Source organism: Rhinopithecus bieti, unplaced genomic scaffold (genome assembly GCF_001698545.2).
Source record: "Rhinopithecus bieti isolate Rb0 unplaced genomic scaffold, ASM169854v2 scaffold_4658, whole genome shotgun sequence".
Taxonomy (NCBI): domain Eukaryota; kingdom Metazoa; phylum Chordata; class Mammalia; order Primates; family Cercopithecidae; genus Rhinopithecus; species Rhinopithecus bieti.
The window spans coordinates 245,300-266,847 of NW_016804523.1; the positions used below are offsets into that span (position 1 = coordinate 245,300).

The 21,548-nt window shown below is 39.0% G+C and overlaps 1 long non-coding RNA gene across 1 annotated transcript in view; it reads left to right on the top strand.

Moving 5' to 3' along the window:
• Nucleotides 1-21,548, top strand: part of LOC108527561 (uncharacterized) — a 112,029-nt gene that overhangs the window by 1,630 nt on the left and 88,851 nt on the right. The window contains exons 2-3 of the long non-coding RNA XR_001884847.1: nucleotides 14,893-14,984; nucleotides 16,671-16,790. This is a non-coding gene — a long non-coding RNA (uncharacterized LOC108527561). The remainder of the gene's footprint in view (nucleotides 1-14,892; nucleotides 14,985-16,670; nucleotides 16,791-21,548) is intronic.

Consider the following 21,548-nt stretch of genomic DNA (forward strand, 5'->3'; position numbering starts at 1 on the left):
GGATAAAAGGTAGTGATGGGAGGGGTGGGGGAAATTTCTGCGGCGATTTGTTTTCTCCAAAGAGGGTCCGGAGGGGCATCCCCGTCCACCCTCGCCAGTTCCATATATGGCCAGACTACGTGGGTTGCTATTTTTATGAGTGATTGCTTCATGTTATCGAAGCAGCGTCGAGGTCTTGCAGCTCTCGTTGCTGTGGTCAGCCGGGGAGCGAGGCTGGCGCACGTTATTTTGAAGTACGTCAGAGCCAGGCTCTCTGAGCTGTTGCAGGAGTCGGGGGAAGGAGAAGGGAAGCGGAGTTAGCCCAGCCAGCGTGGGTTTGCGAGGACTCGAGGCTTGAAGTTGAGTTGTTTGCCGAGGACAAAAACGGATGACGCTGCTTTGGGTGGAATTTGCAGTCGGCGCTGGGGTTTTGTGCTGGGTGTCTTAGGGGTACCCCCACAGAGGCACGGACGCCCCGAGGGAACCTTCCAAACGGCCAGGAGGAGGTGGGGGCTTCAGAGCAAGGACGGCTGGGACGCTGCCGAATCTGGTGGTTCACTCAATGTGCAAACCCCGGGGACCCGTACAGGCTGCCTCGGGGGGCCCTAGGATGCTCAAATCAGGGCGGGGAGACAAAGGCTACTTGTGCTGGTCATATTAGAGATTAAAAGTGATAATTATAAAGCAACAATCCTAACTGTCCTCCCTGGCCGTGCACGGGTCTGGGGAGGAGGTGGTGCGCGGATCGCTCGGCGGTGGCAGCGTCCCGGATGATTCACAGGTGTTGGGGAGGCTGTCGCGGGGCTCTCCGCGGGGAGGGCGGGCTGGGGAGCGCGTGGGAGGTGGGGGACCTCGTCTGAGGAACTGTTTGTACTTTTCCGGGAAGGATGCGATTAGAAGTCGTGCCTCGCAATGTTAAAACTTGATGGCCTCTTTTAGGCGATGGAAAATCCTTATCTCGCTTAGGAGAAACCATTTAGAGCTGGGTGCGGAAAAGCGGCGTACAACCTCTCCCCTTGCACCCTCCTCCTCCCCTGCCCCACCACGCGCGCGCGCTCGCGCACACACACACACACACACAAACACATACCCCTACATCGTTGGCCTGAGAGCCAAGCCAATAATACGGCCTCCATTGCGGAGGGAGGGAAGCGGCGTGGGGGTAAGGGAAGAAAAGTTGCGAAGGCGTTGCGTTTAGAAAGAGACGGGCTGTTAAGAATTTAATAAATGATACCTTTAATCGCAATCAGTAGACATAGTTGTTTCTTAAAGATTCCCTGACCTGAAGGCTTTTTTGACGTATTAATGTTTATGCCATAATAATTAACAGTGTTTGGATGTTTATTAAAGCCAAATTCCTAAAAAAGGCATGTTGCTGAAATTTGTTTACTTATTCATTAAACATTTAAGATTTCCATACGATAAAGAAGAAAATCTGCAAAGTCCTTAGAGACTTAATTGCCAACAAAAGTATCTTGATTATGGCTCTTACTTTCATTATAAAGCAAGTTGGAATAGAGGGAAAGGGGTTTGAATGCAATGTACTGCAAAATCCTTTATAGTCATTTTGTCCAAAGTGTGACACTTTAAAAAAAAAGCAGCATGCGGAAGTTTGAAGAGAAAAAAGAAAAAAAAAAACCTGCAGAGGGAGAAACAAAATATGTGTATAGCCTTCAGACTAGAAATCATTCAGGCAGAAAGTATTGTGAAGGAATGGAGGAGGCGGGGGATTTTCCAACTTAAACAACAACAACAAAAGTTAAAAAGCAACTACGTCAGTGATGGAGGCTTATCCTGCAGGCAAAAGCTATGTAGCAGTCACAGGGAAGGACTGGCTTGGTATTCTGAGTTTTCAACTACTGATACCCCACACTGACATCTTTAAAAATGCCAGATAAGAAGAGGGAGGCAGACAATTTCAAGGTATTACAGAAAATACCATGACCCTACAGGATTAGCTGGTGGTGGTGACAGTGTTTTCCATTGCTAGTGCTTGCTTTGAAAATGATGCTGTTTGAGAGATTCTTCATCTTGCTCTGAGAAAGGTAAAAGAGTCTAATTTGAGAAACATAAATATTGGGTACATAAAAATCTGCTAAGGATGACCAGATAACCCTAAATATATTTTAAATATGATAATGAGATTTTTTTTTTTTTTTTTTTTTTTTTTTTGCCTTAGGATTTTCTCATGGCATGATTAAAACAAAACAAAAACAAACAGGAAAACATCATCATCTTTGCCAGCAGGGAGCCAGCAGATTCATGTTACTCACGGTTTGCAAAGGCCTGAACCACCCAGGGAAGGAAGGTGATGGAAAATTTGCTCCAAAATGGTTCAGCTGCTGTGGGTTATTTCTAATGCTTAGGATGAGTGATGAGAAAATTACCTGCTCTGCTAGATGGATATTTACACTATGATAATTCAAGCCTCTGGAAGCTTTTTTGGTACATTATGCCCCAAAGTAGTCTGGTTTGCAGTAGCTCTAACCCCAAGGTATTTAGCTTGTATCTCCAAGGTAGGTGCAAAATTCATAGTTGATTCAATAATTATAATTTTATAAGGAATCATAATAATAACTTTTCTAAAATCCCGTGTAAGCTTTCCAAAGTCAACTTGGAAGTAGTTTAAAGATAGCCCAGCTCAGAAGCCATCTCTCCAGGGTCCTCCTTTGGAACATGCCTGGCACTCTATGACACTGTTTCAAAACACGGTGAGGGCAAAGAATATTCAGTTCTGCGCAAAAATATTCAGTTTGATAAAGCAACTGTTTTGATTCCTTGGTTTGCTTTCCACGTGGTTTGCTTGCCACCTTCTCTTCATATATTCTTCTAGCCCTTAACACAGTCCCCCACCCCATTTATGTATAGTGAAGTAGTACCTTAAAATGCCTCAAGTAGTTTAGCTCTAGGTTTAAACTATCCAGGCTGTTCTTGTTCACTGAAGCCTCTAAGGTAGATATATATCTTGTGAAAGGTAAAAAGAGAACCAGGAATATTAGTTGCTGTTTCTGGCTTGCCATGTTAAGAAAAAATAGGACTGTACACTCAGAATATTAAATAACACTTTATTCTTTACTACAGACAGTATCATGGGAAGGAAGAAGGGGAGTGTCCAGCAGCCAGAGGCTGGATGTTTCCACACTTTTGTTCCTTGATGCACCAAAATTACAGACTTTCTTTTACACTGCATCCTAGGACCCTTCCCAATGCTGAGACATGCCTGTGGTCAAATAGGGAGGAAGAACCTGTGACAATTAGAAACAGAGAGGCAGAGAAAATGGTAGTCCAAATTAGTACATTTCAAAAAGGCTATTTGATAGGGGTCACAGTATTCCTTGAGTAAATCTTTTAGCAATCATATTAGTTCTGTAATCTCTTTGTATCTCAATTATCTCATAGGTAAAATGGAGACAATAATTATACCAAATTCACAAGGAAATTATGAAGCACTGAGTGTCATATCTAGCACTATGAAGTATTGGCTAAATAAAATCTATCATTTTGATGAGACTTTAACTTTATTTCTCTAAGAAATGGCATGTAGCTTGGCTTTAATATGGAGGATTGCCATTTTTTCATTAGCTGTTAATTAGATATGTATCAATCATACTGGGTCTTGTTTTTTTCATCTGTATGAACTTATTCATTTACTCAATATCGAACACCTGCCATATGCATGGCACTGGGGTCTAGGAAAAATTGAGTAGAGAGTTGAGGATTAGAGGGGTTAAATAACCTGGCCAAGGACACAGCTAAGAAATGGGATAGCTAGGGTTTGAACCCCAGGGCCCAAGCTTATAGTCATGATGTTTTACTACAGCCTCCTCCAGCTCCATCAGACTCCTTCAATATCCAATAAACAGCTTAAATAAGAATCGGGGCAGAAAATGCTCTCAAAATATACCAGTCAGAGGTCAGAACAGAATGGCAATGTGGATCAGTGGTTTTGAGGCAGATAATATGAGGTCTTCAACAAGAATTGATTCCAAGGGTAAAGACCTCTGAAGGTGAGGATTGGGTTAAGCTGGGTTGAAATGAATGACTCAGGATATATCTGGGAATGGAGCAAGAATATCTTGTGCCATTTTATTGATACTAGCAGAGAAGGGCATCACACTTCTGTCAGCTAACAGGCACCAGCCTAGGTAAGGCACATTCTAATACATCAGCAGATTGCATCAATAATCTCTTGGTCATGTCCAGTGGACTTTTCATCTGTATTGACTTTTGGGTTCACCTGACGGCATGTACTTACCTTTCCCTTTCTTAACGCTCTCATTATCAGGTGCCTTCACCTCTGTTTCTCCCTTTTTTGTTGGCTCCTCATTTTCCATAGCAGATGGGTTGAAGCAGCAAAATCGTTGTGCCCAGCAGGTTAAGCTGGACATTTCCTTGAGTCCTGCACAAGCCCCCTGGGAGCTCCATATGTCCATGGAACCTGTCCTGACTCTCCACCCTGAAAGCTTCTGTGCTCTAAGCCAAAGATAAAAAAATTAAATAACTCTCATTTGTATAGCTATGTGCTAAAGAAATAGAAAATGTTGTGAAGAACTGTCACACACATGATCTCATTTTATTCTTGCAACAACTCTCTGAGGTATGCATAGTAGTAATTATGATTTTAATTCCCTATTAATACATGATTATCTTACACCATGCAGCCAGTTGGTAATGGAGTTAGAATAGGTACTGAAAACTTCCTACTCTAAATTCTACATCAGGAAATCTAGAATTCTGATTGGTCTTTCAGGCTTCTCTACTGACCATGGTACATCAAGAGACTCAGTGTTCTATTTCTTCCTTCACATGTTGTCTCCATAATATCTGATTTCATACCCTTGAGTTTAACCATCATTTTCTATATTTGACTTTTAATTTCCTATTGCCAGTCTCACGCACTCTTGTGAGCTTCAAAGTCATATTCCTAGCTTCTTAATGAACATTCTTATCTGGCTGAGTGAAAGGCACCTCAAACTGAACATATATATGAATAAGTTGATTCCATACTTTGCAAGAATGTACTTCTCCTCTTACATTCTTAATTAACATTTTCTCATGATGTCCCATCTTCCAAACTAGCATACTCACAAGCCTCTTATTTTCACTCTCCTTTGCTGGCTTTGCTTTCGTTTTCTCAACTCCAAGTGTTCAAGACTTGGAACTTTTCTCCTCTCTACGTAATCATTCCCTGGTAATTGTATCCATTTCCAGGGCCTTGGGTAGTATCTGTGTGTTGATGTTTTTATATTACATATTCAGCCCTAATTTTTCTCCTGAACTGCATCGTGTATGTACAACTTTCTACTCAATATCTGTGCTGAAACATAAGGCAAATATGGACATCTAACTTAGCATATCCAAAGCAGATTTCAGATTTTTTAACTTCAAGAGGCTCCCTTCATCTTAGTTCTCCATATTAGTGAATGGCATTGACATTCCTAGTCCCTGAGGATGAAAATCTTATATTATTTCATGGATACTTTTTACATTCACACGTAATAAATAACACTTATTGTTCTACTGTCAAAATACTTTTCAAATCCAACTACTTCTCAGCACCTCCGCAGATACCACCTTAGTTTAAGTCACCACCATCTCTCTCTGGATATTACGGTAGCCTCTTAATTTGTCTCCTAGCACCTGTATCTCCTCTACATAGCTGCTGCAATGATACTTATAAAAGACAAATCTGATCATATTTCCTTTCTCAAAAACTTTCAGTGGCTCCCATCACACTTAGAAGTCCTTCCTTTACCCTACAAGATCATGCTCCTGGCCACCTCTCCGGACTCATTTCCCAACACCTCTCCATTCCAATCACATTGACCTTCTTGCTGTCCATTGAACAACCAAGTGCACTCCTGCCTCAAGACTTTTGCACTAGTTATTATTTCTACCTGAAATAGCCTCCCCCAGATCATCTCATATCTCATCTCCTCAAATGCCACGTTTACAAAGGAGCCTTCTCTGACAATCTAGCTAAAGTTGCTAACCTCTATTTTTAAAAATTATTTCACCCTGCACTATTTTTCTTCATAGCAGTTTTCTCCTGTTGACATTATATGTATGCTTATAGCTGCATCTGTATTATATTTCCCAGAGGCAATGGTTTTCAATGGCATTTGCGTTTTCTCTGGTTGAATTCTTTTTTGTTTCCAAATAATATGCAGACATTGTTAATTCTTGATTTATAAAATAGACATCAGTTGACTTCCTAATAATAAAACTCTCTTACATCTCACCCTTGTCTCTTCTCCCCATCCTGTCAATAACAAAACTGTTAGTCACTCAGCCATGAATATGTCTAGGTGAATATTGTTCACTGTAAGTAGTACCACATAATGAGCATGCTTCTTTTTTTGCATATTTTCCCACTTTCCCTAGAGAAGGTCTTAGAAGCTTCATAGAGAAGAAAAAGGTGGTTACATACAAAAGAGGAAGAATTACAACAAAATTGGACTTCTCAAAGCAAATCCAGATGGTAGGAGTCAATGGAACAGGTCTTCAAATACTGCAAGAAAAATAAATCTCCATCTATAAATCTATATTAAGCCAGAATATTAATAAAGAATGAAGGGCAAAATGAAAACATTTCTAGATGTGGACAGACTCAGGTCGATTACCTCCCATGAACATTTTTTGCAAATAAAAATATTTTCTAAGGATTGTACCTTAACAATACAACTCACAAAGGAATCTATGCAAAGGAGGAAGACCAGGAACTTAGGAAATATTAGAACTAAGACAGCATTTTTTTTCCTAGAACCAAAGCTAGGAAACAGGTATGGTAATAAATCAATGTAAAATTAGTTTATTTGACAAACGGTGTAGTTTAAAAGCTAATTATAGTATTAACCAGACAATGGCATAGATATCTCCTATCAGTAATGACAAGAAAATGCCCCTATAATGACAGGAAAAGCAAACACTTTATCATATATTTTTGGTTCAAATATGAAGTCAATTATAGGACACAATTTTGAGCATTTTTTGATGGAGTTTAAAGAAAGATTTATAATTTGTCCTTTATCTTCAACTTTTTTTTCTTTTTTGGTGTGAAAACTTAGTGCCACAGAAATATTTTTTCTTTAAAGGTTTACCACCCTACCTGGTTCTGCAATAAATACTATTTATATAATAATAAGCTGTAAATGCTCTTTTTTGATCTTTGAAGTTTAAATTAAACTGTAGACCAAGAATGAATGACTTAATATTTACCAAATAGAATATGAATATTATGGGGCCTAACATATGAAAGTAGTGAGAGAGCTGTCAGATGTGGGAAGTAAAGGAGAGGGCTTAGGAGGGGCAATGTAAAGAGATTTTATAATGCAGACACCCCAATTTACTCATTTTATATGGTAAAGGATTAAAAGAATCAGTATAAAGCTCATAGAAGGAAAAATAAAATTTACTCATGGTATAATTATATATAAAGTTAGATGTATAATTTTAAAGTTAGTCAACAGAAACCCAAAAAGTAATAGAAGTACCAAAGTTCAGTGGTTGTAATAAAGGAGAAAGAGCCAATAAGATAATGTTCTCAGTTTTTTCATGAAGGACATTTATATATTATTTAAAATTGGTAAATCAAGAAATAAAAAGATATTATTTAAAATTAAGGTTTGAAACACCAAAGATAACTTGAAGCAGAACTATTTAAAGATGGTTACTTCTGGGAAGGATAATGAACAAAATGCAAAAAGATTTTATTTTATTTAAACAATCTTCATTATTGTTTTCCTGTGAATGTGTTACTCCTCTTTAAAATAAAGGCATTAACAAACTTATTTCAAAAAGCTTTTATGCAAGCTCTCCTGGTTTGGGTGGGCTGCAAAGTTCTGTCTTCAATGTCCTATCCTATAATGCTTTGGCAACTCCACAACCTTTCTTATTCAGTTTACCAAAACAGCATTGATTTTTAAAGTGGAGAAAAAAAGATTCCTTGAAATGTATTTTAACCCATTTGTTTTCCTAGGCAATGCTAAGGAAAGATACTGAGGTTAAACTTGAAATACGAGATATGAGAGCTGACATCTGGTCAGGAGGTCTGTCGGAGCCAATATTGTAATAATAAAATTATGATTATGAAAGAGCCACTGTGGGGATGGTTGAATAAGGATTTCTGAAAATCTGTTCCCTCATAAAAGCAACAAGAACACTAGCAAAAATTGTTAAAATAATTTTTTTTAGAAATCTAGAAATTAACCAAAGGCTTGCAACAATCTGAGGAGCATTTATTCAAGAAAAATGTCAGCATTTTGGTAAGAATAAGAAACTTTGTGGCATTTCACTTGCCCTATTGCCATTCCCCTTTCTGCGGCTTTCTAGCAACCTTGAAAACCAGGAACCTACATGCCATTGGGAGGGGAGCAGAATCTATTTGGAGCTCCCCAGAGTCCCATCCAGAGAGAATTGTCACTATTTAACTTGTCTGAAAGTTTCCTGAAGGTGTGGATCAAAAAATTACCTATTAGGTACAATGCTCATTACCTTGGTGACAAAATAATCCATACCTCAAACCCCCATGACATACAATTTACTCATGCAACAAACCTACACAGGTACCCCTGAACCTAAAATAAAAGTTGGAAAGAAAAAAAGTAAAATAAAAAATAAAAGTTTCCTAAAACTACCACTCTTGAGGCTTATCTTTATTTGATGTAACTTAGAGCTCACATAGTGTAAACAGTATCTCCCCAAAGCATTTGTCAAAAACAATCAGCATCAAATGTTTCACACAGCAGCTGCCTGAGGCAGTGATAACGGCTGGGACAAACAAGAAGTTGACCAAAAATCGTAACAGGAAATGCTGGAAAATTGGATGTTCATAGGGTGTTTTGAAAAGTTCTGACATATTCCTGGGAAACTAGAAAGCCATGCACATGCACAAAGCTGGGTGCATGCCCCTAATCTGAGAAGGCCCTATTCTCTCACCTCTCCATAACCTGAGACTGCATCATCAGGAAGCAAAGGCTAAGGCAAATTTATAACCTGTCTGGTGGAGCATTGAAAGATTATTCCAAAAAACACATACACAGAACTTCTCAGCAAAGACTGTGAGCCTTTTTTGTGCAAGGTATTTAAGGAAATCTCTGTCCAAACATAAGCTGAACATTAAATTAGCTGAGTAGAGATTTCAGGGCCACACACAATAAAGAAGACTTACCAAAGTAGTTCAGCAAAATCACTAAACAATCAAACAAAACTCCCCCAAATATATTGGAAAAAAAAACATGACAAATATATACCATGCAAATAATCAAAAGAGAATTAAATAAAGTGGATATCAGGCAAAATAGAATTTAAGACAAAAAGTGTTACTAGGGATAGTAACAACAGTAGTAACAAATAGCAACAATAACAAATGCTGTGGGATGAAAGTAGAAATCTGATTTCTGGAATTGCCACATTATATTATTTAAAATGTCTAGTTCTTAACTAAATATTAGGACATACAAACAAATGTGGCCCATATACAGGAGAAAAACAGTCAAGAGAACCTGTCCCTGAGGATACCTAGACATTGGAATTTCTGGACAAGGACTTAAAATCAGCCCTTATAAATGTGCTAAAGAACTAACGAACTAGCCCATGTCCAGTGAACTAAAGGGAAATATGGGAAAGATGTCTCACAAAATAGAGCATATGAATAAATGAATAGGCATTATAAATAATCAAATAAAAATTTTAAAGTTGAAAAATATCATAACTGAAATAAAAAATTCATTAGAGAAGCACCATAACATATTGGAGGTGGCAGAATAAAGAACAAGCAATTTCAAAGATAAATCAATTGAGATGATTCAGTCTGAGGAACATGGAAAAAGAATGAACAAAAACTAATGGAGCCTCAGAGACCAGTGAGACATCATCAAGCATACCAAGTAAGCATAAAGGAAAACCAAAAGGAGATGAGAGAAATGGGTAAATAGAACATGTGAAGATGTAATGGCCAAAACTAACACAATTTTGAGGAATAACATTAATCTAGACACCCAAGAAGCTCGATAAACTCCAGTAGGATAAACTTAAGGAGAGCAACATCTGCGTGCATTACAATCAAAACTAAAAGGCATGGAGGGAGAATACTGAAGACAGAAAGAGAAAAATGGCTCATTATGTACAAGGGATCCTTAATAAGATTAAGATTCTCATGAGAAACCACGGAGGCAGTGGGATGACTTGCTCATTTTTAAAATACTGAAAGAAAAAGACATTCAACCAAGAAGTCTATATTCAACAAATTATCCTTCAAAAGGAAGGAAAACAGCAATAACTAAAATAATTTGTTGCTAGCAGACCTTCCCTGTAAGTACTAAAGGAAGTGCCTCAGCTGAAATGGAGGAACTAGACGGTGACTCAAATCCACATTTGAAAAAAAAAAAAAGAGTATCAGTAAAGGCAGGTACCAAGAAAAATATAAAAGCCAGCTTTATTGTGTTATTTTGGTTTGTATTTTTTTCTTCTCCTACCTGATTGAAATTACATAAAGCAATAATTGTAAAACTACATTGGTGAGTTTATAATGTATAAACGTGTAATTTGTATGAAAATAAAAGCACAGGCCAGGCGTGGTGGCTCAAGCCTGTAATCCCAGCACTTTGGGAGGCCGAGACGGGCAGATCACGAGGTCAGGAGATTGAGACCATCCTGGCTAACACAGTGAAACCCCATCTCTACTAAAAAAGACAAAAAACTAGCTGGGCGAGGTGGCGGGCGCCTGTAGTCCCAGCTACTTGGGAGGCTGAGGCAGGAGAATGGCATAAACCCGGGAGGCGGAGCTTGCAGTGAGCTGAGATCCGACCACTGTACTCCAGCCTGGGCGACAGAGCGAGACTCCGTCTCAAAAAAAAAAAAAAAAAAAAAAAAAAAGAAAATAAAAGCACCAAGGAGGGAGGAGAGAATAGAGCTATGTCAAAGCAAAGTTTTGGTGTACTATCAAAATCAAGTTGGTATTAATTTGAACTAGATTTTTAAAACTTATCACATTAATTGTAATTCCCAGCTATGCACAATGGCTCACCTTTGTAATCTCAGCTACTCAAGAGGCTGAGGTGGGAGGATCCCTTGAGTTCTGGAGTTCAAGTCCAGCCTGGGCAACATAGTGAGACATCATCTCCAAACGAACAAACAAAACAAAACTTTACTGAAAACCCACAAATGTCTTTGGGATAATAAACAGTACGGTTCTAAAATGTATATAGAAATGCAAGAAACCCAGAATAGCCAAAAAATCTTGAAAAAGAAGAACAAAGTTGCAAAACTCACACTTCTGCATTTCCATACTTCTAACCATCAGGCAGTTACTTTCCCCCATATTATATATGTGAGTAGTGAGCTTCTAGACCAAACCCAGCACTTCAGGCCCATTGTATGCTATTGAAGAATTGTGTCTATCCCAAGTCTCTGGGGTCAATTCCCACTTGTGATTATGACAGCAAATATAAGATATAAAAATTTTGTAATTTGGAAACTGGAAAATGACTGTCACAGGTGACTGGAAACAGAAGAGAGACAGGAAGTTGGGGCAAAAACTTGTGTGGGGTCATTAAGCTTACAATATAGGGTGGCTTTGCAGACCAGGGCCATTTTGCTTGCAAATTATAGAAACCAGACCACCATAACTTAGGCATAAAAGGAAATGTATTGGCTTATGCAGTTCAACAGTCTGGGATCAGATCTATGGTTTCAAGCAAGGCTGGATTTAGGTGCTCAAACAATGTCATCAGGAACTTATCTCTCATCGTCTCTGCGTTGACTTCATTCTCAGATAGACTCAGCCAATTACCATCAGCAGCAGAAAAGAACATGCCACTTTTCCAAACTTTCCAGTAAAATCCCTATTTTTTTTTTATTGGTCAGACCTGGGTCATATATTCATTCCCAGAAGCCATGATAAGTCCAACCTGACACACATTGACTAGGAGTGGGGAAGGAAACTCCTTCCAAGGAAAAATCAGAATGAGGCAAAAAAGAAGGAAATGCATGCTGAGCAAGCAAAAATACCAGCCACTCATCCCAGAGAGCAGAGCCAACTGACAATGGAAGGTATTGAGTGCTTGAGTGGGAGGTCAGAAACTCAGTAAGGTGCTCGGCCTCGAAGGGTCAATTCATCTAATACAGTAAATCAGGCTACAGATGCTTTTCCAGTGGTATAATCGTGTTGCAATTCTTGCTGAAGCTGTGCTTCTCAGATTCTGATTTGGTGGGTCTGGAATGAAGTTCAAAAGTCAACATTGCTAACAAACTCCCACGTGATGCTGACGTTGTTGGTTAGTGGACCACATTGTGGCATGCTGCTATGCTAAAGCATTAATGTAAATCATCTCTAGCTGTGGTGAGTTCTGCATCTTAATTGCCCTGCCCTTGAATTGGTGAGAGGTTGGACGATTCTGTATGCCCTGTCTGTGTGCCCTTGGCAGGCTCCATCCTCCTATCATTCAACTGTCTCAGGGGGATTTGGGAATGAGAGGCAGCCTTTGTGCCAGAATTATGGGCTTCCTCATTTCTCTACCCCAGGACTGCATGGGTTTAAGGCACTGGACCAAAGGAAAGCCTTGGCATGGGGTTCTGGAAGGTTAGTTAGCTGGTCCAAGATCAGCATTTTATTTCATAAAGGAGTCGGAGATTACTCAGTTTCTTGCTGCTCACTTATTACTCTTTGGCTATAGACTAAAGAGATTTGCCAAAGCCCAGATGACTACAGTTGCAGGAGTGGGCCCTACTGAGGCCAGCTTCAACCAGCAGAACTGCCAAGTTGACCCACAGGTTGATGAGTCACACAAAATGGTTGTTGTGAGCCGCTGAATTTGGGGGAAATTTCAATACTATATTATGGCAATAGATTACTAAAAGACTATCTGTGTGGATTTGGGAAATTTTTTTAACCTTTATAAACCTCTGTTTTCTCTGTAAAATGAAGATAAACTCACATAGGGTTATTGTGAAGATTAAATAGAATAAGAAAGGGGAAAACCTTGACCCAGTATTCCAATAAATGGCAGAATTAGAACTACAGTTTTCCTGTATACGGCTAGTCTTCAAGAAGCCCCATAGAGAAAGAAACTTTCTGGTAGAATTAAAAAGAGATGGTGTAAAAAAGAAGAGAGAAGTGGGATTTGTTATTCCCTTTTGGTGTCAGGTGGTTTCACAGATCATCCAATATATTTTATAGAATTCTATCTTCCCTACCAACTTATATAGTAAGTTTTACTATTTGCTTTTCATAGATGAGGAAACCAAGACACAAAAGCGAGCTGATTTTGTTAAAGTCAGATAGTCAATGGTAGCGGGCCTGGGATTAAAAAAGCAAAAACACTAAAAAATGAAAAATAAATACAAAAGTTAGATCTTTCACTCTAAATACCTTGCTCTTTCCACTATTAAAACCCAACTCAAACCTTAATCACATTGCAGTTTTTATTAAAATATTTTTATTCAGAGCTCCCACTACAGAGTAAGAAAATAGATATCTTAACCAAACCTTTCAAAGATTACTTTTGCTTTTTCTGTTTAACTTAATTTATCTTTTCTTTCCAGAATCAGTCTTTCTCACCATCTCTTTGAATTTCTCCCTGACTCTCCAGTTATGTCTCTCTCCCTCTCTTCTCCCTGACTTGTTCTCTCTCTCTTTCTTTCTCTGCCTAACACAGGCTGTCTTCAGATCCCTGCAGTTAAAATTCAAGTGGAAAACAAGTGACTCAGCAAGCTGGATGTTGATTTCTTTGGTTTATTTGCTCTTAAAGAAAAAAAAATTCTCTTGGCAGCATATCTAGAAAGAAAGAAAGAAGTGAAAATTGTAAGGCTCTTGTAGGAAAAGCGTCATAGGTGTACACAGTGTATATGGTATTTTAAAATTCAACCAGGCGGGAAAGGAGGCCCAAGCTCACAGCAGAGTTTAAATAAACCTCTTTACTGTTTGTGCTCACATGAATAAGCCATTTCTTCTTTCTATGTTTATTGTCTGTAGGAAATCAGACCTAGGATTGCTTTTTTTTTTCTTTGAGAGGGAATCTCGCTCTGTCACCCAGGTTGGAGTGCAGTGGCACAATCTCAGCTCAATGCAACCTCCGCTTCCCAGGTTCAAGTGATTCTCCTGCCTCAGCCTCCCGAATAACTGGGATTACAGGCGCCCACCACGACGCCTGGCTAATTTTTATATTTTTAGTAGAGACAGGGTTTCACTATGTTGTCCAGGCTGGTGTTGAACTCCTGACCTCATGCAATCCACCTACCTTGGCCTCCCAAAGTGCTGGGATTACCAGTGTGAGCCACCATGCCTGGCCCCTAGGATTGCTTTTGTCAAGTGTGATTCTATACCTTTATCTGATTCTTGATCTGTACACATATAGCTTTTTTACTTTGTATTCATAGAAACAAAAGACTCAGAACCATGTTGTCATTTGGTACCATATGACCTAGATTTGGATGATGTGTTGGTCAGCAAAGGCCATGTTATACCGCAGTAACAAACATCCTCATGCTCATAATGGCTTAATATAAGAAAAGTTTATTCTTTCACTTGCTATGTGCCCAATGTAGATTAACAGAGCCATTCTTCATCATACTCACTACTGGATATCTGCTGATGGAGGTTCCAACTTGGAATTCCATGATTGTCAATGTAGAGAGAAAGGGGGAATGAGTCAAGCACAGGTACTTAAATGCTTCTTCTGGAAGAGACATTCACTACTCTTACTCATGCTTAATTGTGCAAGTCAAGTCATGTGGCCTTTTTTTACTTTAGGGAGTGGGGAAGTGAGTCCTCCCACACCCCTAGAGAAGGAGAGCCAGGGTTTTATAAACAGCTCTAATAACTAGCCCAGATGGTCTCCCTGAAGTCCGGTAGGGTCCTTGCTTCTCCTGGACCAACAATAAAGTAGGATCCTAGCTGATTCATTTTTCTCTTAGGTGAACCAACTTCTTGGAAAGAAATGATGTCATATCTTATTATACAGCTTAGAAGGTTAACATGTACAAGAAATGTCTGTGCTTTGAAAAAGGTAATGTAAAATTTTATTCTTTAAAATGATATGTACCTGGAGATAATACCCTTAAAATAAGCAACATCCTTTTCAGTTATTTCTTGCTTCTAATGTTACCTGGAAAAAATTCTTACATTGCTCATGCTCTTGTTAGGAGTTACTGACTTTATTTTTAACCTATAATCCATAATTATCACTGAGCTCCAGGAAGCTAAAATTTTGTTCATATTGTCGATGTGAAATTTGGCTGTCCAAGGTGCGCTGACCCTTCAAATATGTAGAATATATTTTTAAGAAATGGCATGCATATGTTTAAATTCCAGCCAAATGAAGGTCTTCTTGTGATTTTTTAAAACATTTATCATATTTTCTACCAAACAAGATCGACAGAACTTGACTTAGAAAGCTGGCACACAGCTTCATGGAAACAGTTTCTAGAGCATGGAACTATTACGTCAGTTGGTTTGGTGGCCTGATACCCTCTCCTGGTGAGACCTACGGGCTCCAGAAGGTCACCTGAAGTGGTCAAGGAGAAGGTCCTGCCAGTTCATGCTGCAGAAGAACTGAGGTTCACAAACATACAATCATCCCATAACTTACTCCTACTGCCATCATCCCCATCACTGCCATCATCCCCATCATCCCCATCACAAGGTTGACAGTTTTACATCTCCTTCTATTATTTGTCTCCCACCTCAGTACGACCTCTCCATCATTCTGTAAAATTACATTTGCTGTTTTATCCAATTTTTCTAGAGTATAAAACAAACATAATTTCATCCCTCCCCCAAGTATACACTCAAAAGACAAGTGCTCACCTACAAACCAGCTCTCCCAAATATAAATATTTGGGAGTGGACATTGACCATCACCATCATCATCACCAGTAGAAAACAGTTGACAACACTTCTTTTCTGATTTGTCCAGAGCCGCCAATCCTTCTTAGGTCTAATAGGTGCCTCTGTGCTAAGCCCTCAGGGTACAAAGATGAATTACAAAGGTTTCCTCTTTCGGTGAGCTCCCAGCCAACAGCTGGAGATAAAAACATAAACAGTTGACTTGTGATTACACATAATAGTAGTGTGAGGTGCTTGAAAACAAAGGATAGGGAGTGACATAATAAAATATTTAGAATGAGATTAATATTCCCCCTAGTTACTTTGAATTTAGAGAAAGAAATATTTCCAAAAATGTTTATGGTAGAGATGGTATTAATATTCACCAATCCTGATGCTTCTTTCTGGTCTCACAGGCTACGTTACTCAGTCTCATTTTTTGTTTTTTCTTTGAGATAGGGTCTCACTTTGTCACTCAGGCTGGAGTGCAGTAGCATGATCTCGGCTCACTGCAGCATCAACCTCCTGGCTCAAGCCATCTTCCCACTTCAGCCTCCCAAGTAGCTGAGACTACAGGCATGTGCCACTATGTCCAGCTTATTTTAATTTTTTTTTTTTTTTTTTTTGTAGGGACACGGTCCCCCTATGTTGCCCAGGCTGATCTTGAACTCATAGGCTCAAGTGATCCTCCTGGCTCAGTCTCCCAAAGTGCTGAGATTATAGTCATGAGCCACCACACCCAGTCACTAGCCTCATTTACATTTAGGCAGGGGCCATGTGACAAGGTTCTGGGCAAGGTATCTGGTCAAATTGATGTGCCTCCCATAAAAACCTCCTGTTCTGTTCTTCATGTTCTCTTCTCTTACAGGAGCCATGGAAGCCAAATGCTGAGGATGGTAGCATCATAGGATGAATGGAGCTGGGTTCTTGAAGCACTGCTTGGAGGAAAGACAGCAAAAATGCCTCATCAATCCAACTGGACTGTTATGTGAGAAATAAACTTTCATTGTGTTAAACCACTATAATCTGGGGGCTGTTTGTTGTAACTGCTAGAATCAATCACCCTTGCTAATATAGGGTTCAAATGGTTTCAACTGGGTTATCAGATATAATCTTTATAATCTTCACATTTTACCAAAGAAGAAATGAAGTAACTTGCCTAAATTCATACAGTTAACTTTTGGAAGTTCTAGGACTAGAACCCAGTCTCCCAACTTCCAGTCAAAGCTCAGCTCTACAAGGTCAAAGTTGTCTCTATTCATCTATAAATAGTTTTCAACAACTCTTGTATGACTTCTGGTAAAACAGAAATATGTATATTGAATTTTATGGAAAATAAAAGTTGTCTTTATGGGGAAGAGAACAAGATAACACTGAAGTTTACCAAAAGTGATTTATTTTGATATTAGCATATTTAGGTTGCTTATAAAGTGCTGAATTTGAAACATGGCTGGATTTATCTATCAGGACAATTTTAGTTTTATCATTAGGCAATGCCTTGTTATATTGTGTGGTTTTGTTATTCTATGCCAGGTATATAAATTTATCCATTGCTGGGAGGTTGAAACTATTTGGATACAACATGTGGGTTCATCAATTACTGAGAAGAGTAGACAAGCTTTTTCAAGACTCAGTGTCATCAGATTGAGCTCTAAGTTTCTTAGGCCATGGACTTAATCCATGACATCCATATTTTCTATAATAAAGTGGGACAAAAAGAACCTAAAGTAATTCAATTGCTATAGCAGATGCTGTTGCCAGTATGATCAATAGCCATTCTTCCCTTCCATCATAGATATCAGAATCTTGATACATTCGAGTGGAACCAGCCTAGCCCAGGTGATGATGAATGGTGATGAACATAAATCAGAAGTGACAATCTTGGTCTCCCTTCCAAATGATAGTAGTTGGAATGGAAGCAAATTCTGGTCAATGAAATGTAACTAGATATCCACTGAAGGCTTCAGGAAACTATTTTCCTCTTTTCTAAGTGGAAAGTATGAGGAACGGTCATTATTGTCTATCCCATCCTTCCTGCATCTGGATTTAATTAGGTGAGGATGTGACTCTTGGAGTGGCAGCAGGAGTTCAAGGAGGGGGAAACACCTGTCTGAGTTGGAGCATTCTGTTCTTCACATCCCTCTGCAACACTCCCTCCCACAAGAGCACAGTTGCTTGTTTTTCAAGTTATGGGAATTGAGCGATTAAGGATTGGGCTCTGTATAGGAACTATAGGGTTCATGTCCCCACTCTACTTCTCTGACAAATTGGCCTGGTTACCATACTGTCTCTCTACTCTGAGTATGAGTAATACAAATAATGCCTGCCTTCAAATTTTTTATTTGTAAATCCAGGATGATAAAAATCTACTTGATAGTGTTATTGGAAGACTTAGATTAGTTTATTAAACTAATGTTTACTGAGTGCCTACCATGGGCCAAAATTGTGGAAAGCACTTATGATGCTATGTGAACAAAGTAGACATGGTATCCTGCCCCTATGGGATTTCGAATCTAGTGGAAAAGACAGGCAAGAAAACACATATTGTTAAGTAAATACAACAAGAATCAGCAATCGTAACGTTTTCAATGAACTGAACAGGATGGGACAATGGAGAAAAATGGTGGGGCAGGAAGACCACTTTAGACAGGGTGGCCAGCAAAGACCTTCAAAAGGTGGTGAGACTTAATCTGGAATAGGAAAGAGGTAAAGGAAGCCACCAGGCAAAGAGCAAGAAGCAAGGAAAAAGATTTTTGAAGCAGATTAAAGAGCAAGAGCAGAAGCCTTCAAATGAGGAAGAGCTTGGCTATTTCAGGAGAAGCAAGAGAGCAAACATGGGCTGGGTACAGTGGCTCACATCTGAACTCTTAGCACTTTAGGAGGCTGAGGAGAGTGGATCACCTGAGGTCAAGAATTTGAGACCAGCCTGGTCAAAATGGTGAAACCCCCTCTCTACACAAAATTACAAATATTAACTGGGCATGGTGGCATGCTCCTGGTGTCCCAGCTACTCAGGAGGGTGGCTGAGGCAGGAGAATTGCTGGAACCCGTGCGGCAGAGGTTGCAGTGAGCCGAGACTGCACCACTGCACTCCAGCCTGGGTGACAGGGTGAAACTGTCTCAAAAAAAAAAAAAAAAAAAAAAAGGCAAGTGTGGCTGGAATGTAGTGAGTCAAAGAGTAAGAGTGGCAGGAAGAAAGATGGAGAGAAGGAAAGGAAATAGGTCATGGGCCATGATACCCAATTTGGATTTGATTCTAAGCATGATGAGAAGTTCCTGAATGGTTTAAGCAGGTAACTGACATGATCTTCTAGGATTTTTAAACCAAAACTAGCTTTTGTGAAAAAAAGGTTTGGAGAGGTTCAGAAGGAATCAGACAGCAGGCCACTATAGTGCTGTTGGCATAAGACATGAGCAGCTTAGACTGGCAGAAGTGATGTGAGTGGAGTGAACAGAACTAAATGGATTCAAGAAAAATGTAGAAATTAGAATCAACAGGATTTTCTGATGGATTGAATGTGGAAGGTGAAGGAAAGGAAGAATTAAATGGTACTGTCTAGAGTTTTGGCTTGAAGAACTGGACAGATAAGGGGGCCGCTTTTTGAAAGGAAAACATTGAAGAGGTTTTTAGATGGGGTAAACATCAAATTTGGTATCGTTTTTTTAAATGGGTATGAGATATCTATATGGAGGTGTAGATTGGTATTGAATACATGTCTACACATATGTCTAAGCTGTTATATCAGTTAGCTATTGCTGTGTAACAAACCACACCAAAAGTCAGCAGTTTAAAACAATAGCTATTTTGTTATCCTGTGATGTTGCAGGTTGTTTATTTAGCTGGATTAAGCTGGAGGGACTCATTTGGTCTTGCCTGAGTTACCTCATGCATCAGTAGTCAGCTGCAAGTTGGTTAGATGGCTTTGCTTCTGGGGGTTGTTTGATGGTCAGTTAGTGTAATGTTCTGTGTGGTTTTTCATTCTTTAGTGGGCTGCCTTGGGTTTGATCATATGATAGAGGGAGGGCTCCAAGAGTAAGCACAGGCTTAAAGTTGGTAATGCAATTGGTATTCCCCAACCTTCTATTGGCCAAAGAAAATTATAGAGCCAGTCCAGACTCACTGGGTAAGGAAATAGATTCCACCTCTTGATATGAGTTGTTGCAATGTGACTTTGCAACAGCTCACATCAAGATATGAAAGGGATATAAAAAGGCCATTAATTAGGGCCATAAATGCAATTAATTGGCTGTAGTACAGGTTATAACTCAAGAATCTTTAGCTTATAGGTGTTATTTAAAGCCATGGGACCAATTGAACTTAGCCAGAGAGAGGTTTAGGTGAAGAAGAGTTGAGTTCTAGGAAACTTAAGCATTTTGTCAATAATTGATTAAATAATTTGTCAATGAGGTTGGTGACAGCAAAAAGACTTAGAAGGAAAGGTTAGTGATGTAGAAGATAAAACAGGAAGCAAAAGCATGTAGAGCAGAGATTTGTGTGTATTAATGTTTAATAGACTGAGTCTGATATAGTTCATATTCATCTACTGAGGGTATCCTCATTTCAGGGCACTTAGCTACCTCTGTGTTAGAAAAAATATGTGGTATAAACCACAGTCCTACTATCTGGTCATGTAGAATATATTACTGAGTTGGAGGGACAGCCTTATGCTTACGTAAAGTCAGCAACAAAGCAGGACAACTACATAGGTGTTTCTCAAGAGCCCATCAGTGAGACTTTTAAAATAAGATAAAAACTTAACCCTTTTGCTGGTTATATGAGTGTTTTAAGTTTGTGAAAATTCATCAGATCACACAGTTATTACTTATGTGTTCTTCTATGTCAATGTTATACTGCAATAAAAATTTTAAAACCCACACACACACCTTATTCCTCTGGATTGTTGAGGCCTCAAAGTGGCTTAGTTTGATTAAGGTGCTAAATGACGTACCATAAGAACTTACTTTTATTACATTCATTTGCGTATATGTGTGATGTAGTCATATATATTTCAGAGCCAAAATTTAGGAAAAGAGGCTTGTAAATAAACAAAATTCCTTCTCTTTGTGAGCAATCAAATCAACCAAATCATGATTGATTTTAAAACTTTTAATCATTTTGAAAATATTTATTACTTTTGTCTTCTACCCCAGCTTAAATGAATCTCCAGTATGTAAAAGGAATTTAGTTATCTGCCTTAGCATGCATTGTCCTTTTAACATAGAGCAAAAGAGAATTCAAACAAGAGAAATTGCTTTTTGTTATAAATTTATGATAACAAAAGGTATAGAAGCCTCTTTTGAATAAGAAGACTCAGGAACAAACTTGGAACAGTTAGAAAGAAAAGAAGACTTTGCAGAAATGTTTTAGAAGGCCAAACCAGATAGGGGCTTGCTGGGAAAACTGGCATAGAGACAAATTGGCTGGGTCAGAAAGGAAAGCAACTTTTAGAAAATTGTCTATGGAAAGAATCAAAGCATTAAAAGTCGGTAAGAATAATTTAGAGATGCTGGGGAGGAGGGAGGGCAAGACAGCTCAGATCCTCAGGAGGTTTGCATCATGTTCTACGAAAAGTTGAAATAGAAGCAAGCCTCTTATAACTAATGCAACTAAAAAATTATTATTGTTGTTATTATTATTATTATTATTATTATTATTATTATTATTGAGATGGAGTCTTACTCATCGCCCAGGCTGGAGTGCAGTGGCGCAATCTCGGCTCACCGCAAGCTCCGCCTCCCGGGTTCA